The 15,148-nt window shown below is 36.0% G+C and overlaps 1 protein-coding gene across 1 annotated transcript in view; it reads right to left on the bottom strand.

Moving 5' to 3' along the window:
• Positions 1–15,148, bottom strand: part of LOC136033272 (neural-cadherin-like) — a gene marked incomplete at its 3' end in the record, with an annotated part of 123,706 nt that overhangs the window by 89,620 nt on the left and 18,938 nt on the right.

Here is a 15,148-nt window from a genome sequence, read left to right as displayed (position 1 = left end):
ATTTTTTAGAGTTTTGGTTACTATTGAGCCGGGTCGCTCCTTACTACAGTTCGTTACCACGAACTGTTTGACAAGGAGACATGCCAGGAATCATATAAATGAAACTAGACGCATGGGAGACAAAAATTCAGAAAAATTAAGTCAAATGCAATTGTTTCGAGGTGTGTTCGATTTTCCTTCAGTTATTTACTTTTACTATTTCCTGCAAAGAGAGGATGGGTGTCTCCATAAATAGGTGAGAAGACGCTCACCAAGGATCATTTCAAGAAAACATGCAAAACTTTTTGAAAATGTCTAACATAAGTGAATTAATTCTAGGCGAACCATTTGGGACTTGCATGGGGGGATAACCCACCCCTCCTCCCCCCAAAAAAATCCTGAAAAAAATTGTTTGGCGTAAAAAAAGCTCGTATGTGTCTAGGAGCCATATCTAGAGACAAATTCGCAAAAACAGCAATTACAGGCGAGATATTCGAATTTTTCATGACCATTTTTGGGAATCACACAAATATGGAGATCTCAAACGGTATCTAGTGCCCAATTCCCTTGCTTGTCCTGCTGCTTCAGTTCACTTATTAGATATGCTTGCTTACTGAATTTTGTCGTATTTTGCTGCAGTGCAAAGAAACATATACATTTTACTTTTTGAAAGGGAAGAAGACTGTAAACAATGGTAAAATGATAAAATGGTAAAATGAATAAATCAGCTGAATAATGTCGCAAAATACTCGCCATGAAAGAATATGGAGAATTGAAGAGAATGTATAAAATGCTTCTTTATGTAATTTTACCCGTCAAAAGCATAGTGAAAAATCGAGGGGGATGAAATGAATAAGGAAGGAACCCCCCGCTATTCCTTTCAGCATATGAAGAATAATCACCTCAAAAGGTTTAATGAGGTGACAGAAATTGACAACAAAGAAACTGTACAGCTGTGATTGATAACAAAAAAGGAAAAACACCATATAACTAAAATTTGTTGCCTCTCAAATACGTAAACAGGTGTCAAAGAATAAATTCCAAAATTGCTAAAAAATTATACAACTAACACCAAATATAAAGTTGCTATTGCACCTAAAGCTGGTATTAGCCTAAACTTCTGAAATTATTGGTAAAAACTGATTGCTATAGGCTCATTCACAACGAGATTTCCAAGATTTAGCTAGCGCAAATTTAAGCCAAACTGAATTTCTTTGAATTTTTAGCCTATCAGAAGAGGGGGGGGTTCAAACCCAGTAAATACCCCAGGATACGCTTCTGATTACAAATATAAAAACCCATTACATTTTACGCAACTTTTGCAACAACAACAAAAAAAAATTGTGCAGCTCCCTGACACGCCTACCAATTTTCATCGTCCTAGCACGTCCAGAAGCACCAAACTCGCCAAATCACTGAACCCCTCCCCCAACTCCCCCAAAGACAGCGAATCCAGTACGATTCTGTCAATCACGTATCAAGGACATTTGTTTATTCTATCCACCGAGCTTCGTCCCGATTCCTCCACTCCAAGTGTTTTTCCAAGATTTCCCCCTCCAACTCCCCCCAATGTCAAAAGATCTGGTCGGGATTTGAAATAAGAGTTCTGAGACATGAATTCCTTCTAAAAATCAAATTTCATTAAGATCCGATCATCTATTCGTAAGATAAAAATACCCCAAGTTTCACGTTTTCCAAGAATTCCGGTTTCCCCCTCCAACTCCCCCCAATGCCACAGGATCTGGGCGGAATTTAAAATTAGAACTTTAAAGCACAAGATCCTTCTAAATATCAAATTTCATTAAGATCTGGTCACCCTTTCGTAAGTTACAAATACCTCAATTTTCAAAATTACCCCCCCCCCCAATTCCACCAAAGAGAGCAGATCCGGTCCGGTTATGTCAGTCACGTATCTTAGACAGGTTTCTATTCTTCCCATCTAGTTTCATCCTGATCTCACCGCTTTAAATATTTTCTAAGATTTCCGGTCCCCCAACTGCCCCCCCCCCAATTACGCTTGATCCGGTTGAGATTTAAAATAAGAGATCTGAGTTACGAGGTCCTTCTAAATATGAAGTTTCATAAAGATCCGATCACTCCTTCGTAAATTAAAAATACGTAATTTTTTTCTTATTTTTCAGAATTAACCCCCCCCCCCCAATAGAGCGGATCCGCTCTAATTATGTAAATCACGTATGTAGGACTTCTGCTTATTTTTCCCACCAAGTTTCACCCCGATCCCTCCAATCTAAGTGTTTTCCATGATTTTAGGTTCGCCCACCCCAAACTTCCCCCAATGTCACCAGATCAGGTCAGGATTTAAAATAAGAGCTTTGAGACACGATATCCTTCCAAATATCAAATTTCATTGAGATCCGATCACCCGTTCGTAAGTTAAAAATACCTCATTTTTTCTAATTTTTCAGAATTAACCCCTCCCCCAACTACCCCAAAGAGAGCGGATCGGTTCCAGTTATGTCAATCATGTATCTAGAACTTGTGCTTATTTTTTCCACCAAGTTTCATCACAATCCTTCCACTCTAAGTGTTTTCCGAGTTTTAGGTTTCCCCCTCCCAACCCCCCCCCCCCAATGTCACCAGATCCGGGCAGGTTTAAAATAAGAGCTCTGAGCCACGATATCCTTCTAAATATCAAATTTCATTGAGATCCAATCAACCGTTCGTAAGTTAAAAATACCTTATTTTTTCTAATTTTTCAGAAATGCCCCCCCCCCCAACTACCCCAAAGAGAGCGGATCCATTCCGTTTATGTCAATCATGTATCTAGGACTTGTGTTTATTTTTCCCACCAAGTTTCATCCCGATCCCTCCGCTCTAAGTGTTTCCAAGCTTTAGGTTTCCTCCTCCCAACTCCCCCCCCAACGTCACCAGATCCGGTCGGGATTTAAAATAAGAGCTCTAAGACACGATATCCTTCTAAACATCAATAAACATTGAGATCCGATCACCCGTTCGTAAGTTAAAAATACCTCATTTTTTTCTAATTTTTCAGAATTACCCCCCCCCCCAACTACCCCAAAGAGAACGGATCCGTTCCGATTATGTCAATCATGTATCTGGGACTTGTGCATATTTTTCCCATCAAGTTTCATCCCGATCCCTCCACTCTAAGTGTTTTCCAAGATTTTAGGTTCCCCCCTCCAACTCCCCCCAATGTCATCAGATCCGGTCGAGATTTAAAATAAGAGCTCTGAGACGCAATATCAATCCAAACATCAAATTTCATTAAGATCCCATCACCCGCTCATAAGTTAAAAATACTTCATTTTTTCTATTTTTTCCGAATTAACCGGCCCCCCACTCCCCACCAGATGGTCAAATCGGGGAAAAGACTATTTCTAATTTAATATGGTCCGGTCCCTGATACGCTTGCCAAATTTCATCGTCCTAGCTTACCTGGAAGTGCTTAAAGTAGCAAAACCGGGATCGACAGACTGACAGACAGACCGACAGAATTTGCGATTGCTATATGTCACTTGATTAATACCAAGTGCCATAAAAACAAAACCCTGACGTCTATAGGAGCAATAACATTGATCAACAAGGTTTTTTTTACAAGAAATATGAATAGTGAAGGCAATATATTTTTTTTTAATCGTGAATTCAGAAATATAATCAGAATTTTCCGATCAAGCATATATAAGACTGTAGAGAAACTATCAATGGCGAATAACTACGAGCGATCTCCATAGTTTTTTTCCTAAGAAGACTTAGTGACTTTAATAGTGATTTTGACTAATTTTTCAGTACTCTTACGAAATCTTTCTTTAAGTTGTTGGGATAAAGTCACTTTATCCCGACACCTCAATAAAAGTTTTGCGAAAAATTAGTATCTAAAGACATGCCAGTCAAAACATAAAACCTTAGTTTTTCAGCAGGACTTTTCTTCTTTTTTTTTTACTGGGCTTCGTAGCCAAATAGCTCGGCCTCTGTCCAAAAGTCGAAAAGAAAACCGATAAATATGAGTCGCATTTCCAAGATAAAATCAACAAATTGGAAACCGTTTTAGCAGAAACAGCTTAAATAGCTAACAAAGTTCAAACAGAAAAAAACATGACCCGTTAAGAAAATAAGCTCATTTGACCAGAGCAGTATCAACTAAATAAACTGTCTTCTATTGGGCAAAAATTCAGTACATTGGTTTCGTAACTACATCAATATTACGAACATGGTCAGGTAACATTTTTTGAATCAAGGGAGAGATTTTAGAGGAACGTGCACCACTAGAGGGTCAAAATTTGCACTAATTACAGGGGCTGAAGAGCGATAAATGCCAATGGGGAAGCCAAGTTTTAATCGGTGCCCCCTCTCAAAAAATTGTGCATCTACCCCTGACTATGCATGCGTCAATAAATGGAGAAAAATAGCTTTTATACGCTAAATCAAAATATAGTTAATTCTAACAATATATTAATTCAAAATATAGCTAATTTCTAACATCTGTTACAAAAACGCGACACACAGCAGAAATATTATCTTTCGTTCACCTTTTTAACTAGCCTTAAAACTCCAAGTACAGTGAAAATGGAACCTGACTGTTGAAGTTGGTTCAATGGAAACCTTATGGTACTTGTATGATATAGTCCCGACCACTCAAGTTGTTCATCCATTGACGCATTGTAGAACCGATTTTTTTGTTAGTTTTTTCAGATTAGCGAGAGACAAGACAAAGAGACGTGACAGAATAGATGGGAAATAAATAAATTTGGGCTATATATTTGCACCTTTTTTTGGGGGGGGCATAGTATTTGGACAGTGTGAAGTTAGAAAACAATTCTTACTTCATAACATGCAGAACACATTAGGCATCCAGACCTGCTATAATTTACCCCCTCCCCCCCGTAATATGCAAATACATAGCCCAAATTTCTTTGTAAAGTATCATATTTGTATCAAACTTAGGTATATTTAATTAGGATTGATTGTCCGCTAAACAGGTTCTACTTAGATGAAGAATATTAGGTCGGGGCTATATCATACAAGTACCTACTTTATATATCTTAAATGATTAGATAAAAGCCGGCAATTCAATTTTTAATATAACAACTATCCTTTTGTACTTATGCAGTAGCAGGCACCAAATTGAAAAAAAAGAAACGTGGGTGAAAAATCATTACATCTCAGCTAAAATCATGTTAATCAGCTTAAGAAGGAGCAGCTTCCTAATATATAGCCCAAATTTGTTTCTAAAGTATTATATTTGTATCTTATTTAGGTATATTTAATTAGGATTGAGCGTCCACTAAACAGGCTCTACAAGAACATTAGGTCGGGGCTACATCCTACATGTACTACTACTACTACTAGCCTACTAATAACTCAATGCAGTGCCAAGTCACCTGAGGCCAACACAACTACGCACGCTCCTCCTCCAACCTAATCTATTCAAGACCTCCCTCTTTACACCCTCCCAGGAAGTTCCCATATCCTTTAAATCTTTATTTATGACATCCTCCCAACCTAGACGAGGACGACCTGCTTTCCATGTAGCCCCAGACGGTTGGCCAAAGAGGACAATCTTCGGTAATCTATCATCCTTCATCCTCAGAACGTGGCCTAGCCATCTCAACCTTTATTTCATTATAGCCCTAGAAAGCGGGATTGAACTATATTTTTCGTACAACCTACTGTTTGAAATACGGTCAGTTAGCAGGGTACCCAGAATAAACCGTAGGCATTTTCTCTGGAAAACATCTAGTAAATTTTCGTCTGCTTCTCGGAGCGCCCATGCTTCAGAGCCATATTTGACTACTATCATCACTGTGGTTATCCAGTACCAACTTTATTTATCTTAAATGATTAGACAAAAGCCGGCAATTTAATTTTTAATATAACAACTATCCTTTTGTACTTAAGCAGTAGCGGGCGCCAAATTGAAAAAAAAGGAACGTGGGTGAAAAATCATTACAAATTCAGCTAAAATCATGTGAAGCAGCTTAAGAAGATGCAGCTTCCTTTTGAAAGTGTTGTTATCTTTGGGAATGTTAGTTAGAATTTTACAAACGAAAGGTTACTTTAACTGAACAGTATTACTTTTTCCTCAGTTCAATTTGATGTAAGATTAATCTACTAAAACAGCTTTCATAGTATTGGTACTCAATAAACTATAATATAACTATAATAATAAACTATAAGTACTCAAATAAACTATGCTATCCCTTACAACACAGGAAAAGAAAAGGAAAAGAAAAAAAAACTAAGCATGATTAATGACAGTTGTATAAAACGGAATAAAAGAATTGCTGATTCAATTTGTTCTTCATCTTATTGGCTCGAACAAGTTGGAGCGTCGAGTATTGGTTTGGGCGGGGGGGAGGCAATAAGTAGAGGCAACAATACACTGTGTTTTCACTAACGATGAGCGACTATCAAAATTTGCATATGAGATGGAATCTCCATTCTCTCAGCATTGGTATTTTCAACTTTGCAGTTGCAGTTGCATACGTATCATTTTTGAGGCACAGCATGAATTTTGTTACCCATTTTTGATCAGCCTCAAGATTGTTACTAACGTTGCCAATGTTGTGCACCTATGGTCCCCAAACAGGGCAATGGACTTATATAGTAGGCAAAGCAACAATGACGAAAATGTATTGCCCAAAAAACTTCATTATTTCTGAATAGCCAAAAGAAAACTCTGGGAAAACGGGGATTTACAGGCAAAAATGAATAGCCCTAAGATGGGTTCAGAGGGAATTTTTTTTTTTTTTTTTTTTTTGATTGGTAGTCAGTGAAGCACTAGTTTTCAAATTCAAAAATACTATTTTTTCGAAGCGTACGAGAACATTATCAACCAGTTTATTTGAGCTACTTTTGTATGCAAATGGAGCTTAAACCGTGAAGCAAGATTGTTTGTTCTTTTAAGCTTCAACTTCACTCTTTATTTAAATCACAAAAAAAAACTTTATTACTTTTGCTCGTTTTAAGTTTTTTTTAAATCTAGTCTAGACAGTAAAAAAAAGAAAAAAAAAAAAAAAAAAAAAAAAAAAAAAAAAAAAGAAGAAAATAGTGGAAAAATATAAATTTTACTTCCCACCTCTCTCAAACTTTCCCACGAAATATATGTAATTTTATTTTTTATTAGTAGCTTTTTCGTTGAATGCATGCATGGGTTGTTGTTGGTAATCGGAATGAATCGTTGGTAGGAAGGGTGGTTGCGACCGAGAGCCGGATAAGCCACACAATTTTGTCTTTCTTTCTTATCTTCTGTTCTCTTTTTTATTTTTTTCCTATTTAATTACATCATTCATGTAGGTTTGATATCAAGGCCGTATCCAAGAGGGGGGTCTAGGGGGTTTGAACCCCCCAAAAGTGTTTTTTCTGGCTCGTAAAAACGTAACAAAATGGATACAAAACATTTTTTTGCGCTTTTGAGTTTTTCTTTGAATAACACCCCGAAAAAATCCTTGTATAGCCTCCCCCCCCCCCCCACAAAAAAAAGGGAAATCCTGGATACGGCCCTGGTTGATATAATCCGAAGAAGCGCAGGCTTAAGAAGGGTTAAGTGTTTTGTTGTTTCTTTGTTGTTTGTTTTTTTATATCTCAATATTCAATCTTAATTAATCTTAATATTATCATACAGATAAGAATCCCAAGGGTATATAGTGCGGTTGCAGCAGTAGTTAAGCAGACTTGTGTCCTCAGGAGACTCAGACATCTTGATGCTTCAATAAGATTAGCAATAATAGTAGTTTTCGAATAATGTGATTCGCTAATAGGAAAATACATCACAAAAATAAATCAAGGAACAAGATGACGCTTTCAACACGAAGTTATAGGCCATAAATCCCTTTTTCTCTTTAATACTGAATAGAAAGCCCCAATTCACTCTATCCAACTTTTCTGTTCAAACAGCTATATCGCCTTCTTGCAAATGAGGAACGCTTCACAAACAGTAGACAGTTGGAAGTAGGGGAAAATCAATAGGTCTCTCTATCGACCATCAATCCTCCTTGGAGAATCCATAGGAGATACACGTAAAAGCAACGACAACTGAGGAAAAGTTCAAATGTACCGTTTGGTAATGAGATCTTCCAAAGACCATTAGAAAAGGATCTCACAGCTTGTCGAAAACATAATTTGAAATAGGGACAGGGGAATACGGGAATATTATGGTCTACAGACAATATTTTGACAGACGAAACAAAACGAATTTTTTAGGCCCAAAAAGAGTTTTAAAAAATTTGGTCAGACTATGACGCTTAAGCTTCATTTCATTAAAATGCTTTGGCTATCAAGTGAAAATATTGTATTTATAAATCCTTCAATTACAAAGAGTTCAAATTTGCTTTCATTAAAAAGGTAAGAAACATTAAAAGATAGAGAAGGCTCTCCAGCCTCCACCATCTGGTGCACATATCCGAGCATGTTTCCCACACATATTATATTCTGCACCATGACTGGGCATATTTCTACTACGCCTACTCACACCACGCATAGGACGGGCCGCACAGTGTACACGACTTTTTGAAAGTTGAGAGCCCCACGTAAAAAAGAACAAGGATAACTTAAGACTGCATCTGACATACGAATTTTAATTTCCATACCGAGATCCAAACAGTCTTGTGGAAAATTGCCATCATTACAGGTCAGGCACGGACGCAGAGGGGCCTCCAGCCCCCCCCCCCCGAAATCTCATGATTCCCCCCACAATTTTCTGAAACCTCTCACAGAATAAGGGATTTGAAGGAATACCCCCCCCCGAAACAAATTCCTGCGCACAAGCCTGTCACAGGTGTACACAGGTCTCAGCCTTAGGTGAAATGTGGATGAAAATACTAAGAAGTGTGTCCTAATACCACAATTATTCAGAGTTTTCTGGGGTATGGGGCATCAAACTGATGCTATAAAGGAGACTACACTGCCCTCTGCGCAGGGATTATAAGAGATATAAATTTCAGGCAGAATTAGACCGAGAGGAAGCGCACTTTGAGACATCATGTGCACCAGGTGGCGCATGCCAAGCATGGCAGAAGTGTGCTAAGCGTGACGGAACTGTACCGAGCGTGGTGGAACTGTACCAAGCGTGGCGGAACTGTGAAAAGAGTGCCACAACGTAGCAGCACACGTAAAGTTCCAAGAAAAGCACCAGATGGTGGGAAGTGGGTACCCACTCAAATTAAGACTAATAATGGACAATTTGGCCCCTGACTTTCATGTGTAATTTGATTACGGAAGTTTACAAAAGCTATGGACAATAGCGGACAAACTATAGGCCTACTAATAGCAGTGCTAATCAACTCTCTTTGGTATTCTTCTGGAGTAGGCCTACACCTTTTTTTTGGACTGGGACACACTTTAAAAATACAAAGACTAGCCCATAGTAGCTATACACCCTGTAGGCAGCCACCCGGAACCACTTTACACATGACCTGCTCTTCCGGTAGATTCAGTAAAGGTGTGGTTACACACAATAAAACTTATAAACCACAGTTATCTGATTACATGGTTTCATTCACAAGAGAAAAACAGCGAATTAGGAAAATTGTGAAAAAAAAGGGGTCAACCTCGAACAAATTGCTATACAAATGATTCTTTCATTACCCAACCCAAAAACATATGCTGATTCCAAATCCGACAAGTTTACCGCTCTAGCTCTTTCACAAATTTAAGTTTTTGGAGGCTGAGGCAAAAAATGTTGATTGAGTAAATACGCGCAAATGTGATTAGATATGTCATTTCTACGCTCGATTTTTTTCTTTCTTTTATTTTGCTGATGAATATGAAACTAAATGTTTAGAGTCAAAATAATTGTTTGGGGGCTTAAAGCTAAAAGAAAAAGTGAAAATGTGAAAAAAAGGGGTCAACCTCAAATAAATTGCTATACAAAAGATTCTTTCACTACCCGACCAAAAAAAGTGTGTTGATGAACACAACATTGTTGATGAACATGAAATTAAATGTTTAAAGTCAAAAGAATTGTTTGGGGCTTAAAGCGTTTTGAGATAGCGAGGTTGGGGGAGAGGTTCAACCCGATGGTGCATATTAAACTTGACCTATGGCATAACATTTGCAGCCTAGCGTCTTGGTAACGACCAAGACTGGGTCCGGGTGAAGTCCAGTACCTTCAACTTCGCGCCAAATTGCATTGGCAATTGCTGTAACATGTTGCAGCAACATGTTTTATGGTATACAACATCTGCTGCATGCACATCCAAATTCGCTGCTAGAATTCGACCATGAACTTTCTCAGGCCAGTGATTGCTTCGCTTTTAACAAAGTCCCACCAATGTCTCACCGAACTCTGTTGTGCGGATGCAAAAGCTGCTTTCGTTCTTGTGAGTCTTCTCAAAAAACCAGTCTGCTCAAACAAAATAACAATCGGTTTTGAAATGAAATTGTTCTATCAGCCGATTTGAACTCCCCCTCCGGGACTCATTCTGCTTGACTAAGAATTACAAGTGCTGGTCATTGGTCCTTGCATTTGTGTAAGAACTTCGGCATGACTTGTGAAAAAAATCTCCATTAAAATTTTCAGAAACTCGGATTTTTTGTTAATTCTTGTAACTCAAATCTATCTCTATGTCTATCACAAACCTTTACCAGCATCAACATCAAACGTTTACCAGCAAACTAATTTTAAAATTTTCAGGTATTTTTCTAGTTTGACCTTAAAAAATTAAAATTATCACTCAAATTTGTGAAAGAGCTAGAGCGGCAAACTTTTCGGATTTGGAATCAGTAAATGTTTTTAGTCGGATAGTGAATAATCATTTGTATAGCAACTTGTTTGAGGTTGACCCCTTTGTTCACAATTTTCCTAGAACCTCCCTCCCAACCTCACTGTCTCTCAAAGATTTAAGCCCCAGACAATTCTTTTGACTTTAAGCAATTAGTTTCATGTTCATCAGCAAAAAAAAGAGCGTAGAAATGACATATCTAATCACATTTGCTGGTATTTACTCCCACATAATTTCTTCTCTAGAGTATTATATTTTCATCATATTTTGGTATATTTCATTATGATTAATATACCTTCACTTCTTGGTAGTATTACCTTGGTAGTATTGTTAGTAAAGACGGTGGGAGCAGTGAATATGTTAAAAGTAGAATAGCTAAGGCTCAGGGTGTTTTTTTCACAGTTAAAAAAGGTTTGGAAGATAGGAACATAAGTCTGCAAACCAAGATTAGAATATTGGAAGCAACAGTGATGACAGTTGTCAAATATGGCTCTGAAGCATGGACGCTCCGAAAAGCGGACGAAAATTTACTAGATGTTTTCCAGAGAAATTGCTAACGGATTGTTCTTGGTACCCGGCTGACTGACCGTATTCCAAACAGTAGGTTGTACGAAAAATGTGATTCAATTCCACTTTCCAGGGCTATAATGAAAGAAAGGATGAGATGGCTAGGCCACTTTCTGCAGATGAAGGATGACAGATAGCCGAAGATTGTCCTTTTTGGCCAACCAACTGGGGCTACACGGAAAGCAGGTCGTCCTCGTCTGGGGTGGGAGGATTCCATAAATAAAGATTTAAAAGAAATGGGAACTTCCTGGGAAGGTGTAAAGAGGGAGACCTTGAACAGATTCGGTTGGAGAAGGTGCGTGCGTAGCTGTGTTGGGCTCAGGCGGCTTGGTACTGCAGTGACTTATTATTAGTAGTAGTAGTAGTAGTAGTAGTAGTAGTAATATTTTCACTTCTTAAGTATGGTCGATATAATTGACAAGTACCGGTCACGACTTTCGGAAAATTCAATTAGCACTCCAACTTTTGAACAACACCTCTCATATGAATGACATCACATATGCTTGAAAAAGTTATAATAAATTTGGCTGAAAATGAGTATCTGACTTAAATATTTTAAAAAGCGCGTCACAATTTAATTTGGCTGTCCCTGGTACAGAATAATGTGTCTGCATAAATATGCAAAAAGGTTTGCAAAATAAAACAAAACTAAAGTTGTTTTGGGAAAGAGATTAAAAAAAATATATTTCTTTATACCGAGCAAAGCTCAGTCCCCTGATTAGGTAATGAGGAGAATATTCTTCAATCTATTGTTCAGTAGACCTTGTAAGATCAGCAATAAACAATGAACCAGCTATATTTCATCTACTCAAAACAACACGCTTAATCACAAACGTACAATATATTATCTAGCGAAACAAATTTAAGTGATAGGATGGGCGTTGCTGCCCTCGTCTTAATTGCGGAGAAATAACCCAACGCTTGAATTCAGCATTCCTCTGAGTGTTTAAATCCGTATAAAAGCTTTAAATTTTTTAAAGAATTTAAAGGGTAAAGTAACTAATTAGCATTCCACAGATTCTTTGGAAAGGAGATAATTTTTCGCAAAAAAACAAGTGCTAACCAAACGTCGATCAAAGTATTACACGCGAGTTGACTATATCATCTCCTATCACCGAGATAAACGTCATACAAATACTGTATAATACCTTCGCGAGGAAAAATTCGCGATGCAGTTCGCGATGCAGTTCAATAGTGACCGAAACTCTAAAAACCGAAGTTTTGATACCAATAGATATATTAAAAGAATCAGCTTATTATGTTGATTCCTAATATATCAAATTCATTCATTCTAGTAAAACCCATAAAAGGCTACGAGCCTGAGAAAATCTACCTGATTTCCGAAAGAAGGTTAGAAATACCCCCTAAAAGTGAAAGAATCTGAATGCAAATCACACTACCACATTCATTCTAGTAAAACCCATAAAAGGCTACGAGCCTGAGAAAATCTACCTGATTTCCGAAAGAAGGTTAGAAATACCCCCTAAAAGTGAAAGAATCTGAATGCAAATCACACTACCACATTCAGTGTATCGGAAAATCCAATTCTAGAGGTTTATTTTGCAGAGCTCTTATTTGCATTTTTGTGGAATTTTGCATTTTTTTTACAGAAGAAAGGTCACGGTTCCGTGTTTGTTCGCTTTTGTTTTTGTTTTTTTTGTTGTTGTTGTTTTTTTTCCAGGGGATGATCGTATCGACCCAATAGTCCCACAATACAGGAACAGAGCTCATTCGAACGAAAATTAAAAATTTATAGCGCCCTTTTTGAGTGACCAAAACACGTGGAGGGCAAATAGGCCTCCTCCCACACCCCCCTTTCCAAAAATCATTTGATTAAAATTTTGAGATAGCCATTTCGTTCTACATGGTTGAAAGGTCCATTAACTACGCCTTTGGAGATAACAAGACCCCCCACAGCCCCTCAGAAAGGTCTATCTTATATATATAAAAATAAGTTGTCTGTGTGTGGATCTGTGGATGGATCAGGTGACGTCACCTGAAAAAACTGGATCAGGTGACAAAACTGAAAACTGAAAAAACTAAAAAAAGGCAAAAACTACAAAAAAAACTAAAAACTAATAAAAAAAATAAAAAAGCTAAAAAACTAAAAAAACTAAAAAAAGGCAAAAACTACAAACAAAGCTAAAAAACTAAAAAAAACTAAAAAAAGGCAAAAACTACAAAAAAAACTAAAAACTAATAAAAAAAATAAAAAAGCTAAAAAACTAAAAAAACTAAAAAAACTAAAAAAAGGTAAAAAACTAAAAAAACTAAAAACTAAAAAAAACTAAAAAAAAGGAAAAAACTGAAAAATAAGCTAAAATAAAGGTAAAAACCAATAAAAAACTAAAAAAAAAAACTGAAAAAACTAAAAAAAGGCAAAAACTACAAAAAAAAACTAAAAACTAATAAAAAAAGTAAAAAAGCTAAAAAACTAAAAAAACTAAAAAAAACTAAAAAAAGGTAAAAAACTAAAAAAAATAAAAAATAAAAAAAACTAAAAAAAAGGAAAAAACTGAAAAATAAGCTAAAATAAAGGTAAAAACCAATAAAAAACTAAAAAGAAAAAAAGAAAAAACTAAAAAAAATTTTCATCTAAAAAACTAAAAAAAAACTAAAAAAGGTAAAAACTAAAAGAACTAAAAAAGAAAAAAATAAATGACGACACTCAAAGAGAAAGCGACCAGGACAAAAGGAATGTTCGATTAGGAATCAACAAAGCACCGGGACACAGGGAGTATAAATGACGACCAGGACATAAGTAAAAAAAAAAAACTAACAAAACTAAAAAGAAGGTAAAAACTACAAAAAAACTAAAAAGAAAAAAACTAAAAAAAGGCAAAAACTACAAAAAAAACTAAAAACTAATAAAAAAAGCTAAAAAACTAAAAAAAACTAAAAAAAGGCAAAAACTACAAAAAAAACTAAAAACTAATAAAAAAAAATAAAAAAGCTAAAAAACTAAAAAAACTAAAAAAACTAAAAAAAGGTAAAAAGCTAAAAAAACTAAAAACTAAAAAAAAACTAAAAAAAAGGAAAAAACTGAAAAATAAGCTAAAATAAAGGTAAAAACCAATAAAAAACTAAAAAAAAAACTGAAAAAACTAAAAAAAGGCAAAAACTACAAAAAAAACTAAAAACTAATAAAAAAAGTAAAAAAGCTAAAAAACTAAAAAAACTAAAAAAACTAAAAAAAGGTAAAAAACTAAAAAAAATAAAAAATAAAAAAAAACTAAAAAAAAGGAAAAACTGAAAAATAAGCTAAAATAAAGGTAAAAACCAATAAAAAACTAAAAAGAAAAAAAGGAAAAAACTAAAAAAAAATTTCACCTAAAAAACTAAAAAAAACTAAAAAAGGTAAAAACTAAAAGAACTAAAAAAGAAAAAAATAAATGACGACACTCAAAGAGAAAGCGACCAGGACAAAAGGAATGTTCGATTAGCAATCAACAAAGCACCGGGACACAGGGAGTATAAATGACGACCAGGACATAAGTAAAAAAAAAAACTAACAAAACTAAAAAGAAGGTAAAAACTACAAAAAAAAAAGAAAAAAAAACTAAAAACTAATAAAAAAACTAAAAAATCTAAAAATCTAAATAAACTAAAAAAGAAAAAAAAAAGGAAAAAAATAAAGGAGAAAAACAAAACTAAAAAACGAATGTATATACAGACCGGGACACCGGGATACAAATGACGACCGGGACACAGGGAATATAAATGACGACCGGGACACAGGGACACAACTACAACGGGGACACCGGGGGAAACAGGGGGATATAAATGACGACCGGGACACCGGGACAGGGAATGGTCGATTAGCAATCACCATCAACAAAGCTCAAGGGCAATCATTAGAATCATGAGGTATAGATCTGAATACAGATTGTTTTCCCATGGAC

Source organism: Artemia franciscana, chromosome 11, assembly GCF_032884065.1.
Source record: "Artemia franciscana chromosome 11, ASM3288406v1, whole genome shotgun sequence".
NCBI classification, from domain to species: Eukaryota; Metazoa; Arthropoda; class Branchiopoda; order Anostraca; family Artemiidae; genus Artemia; species Artemia franciscana.
The sequence above is the reverse complement of the archived record's forward strand: the minus strand, read 5'-3'. Positions and strand labels throughout refer to the sequence as shown.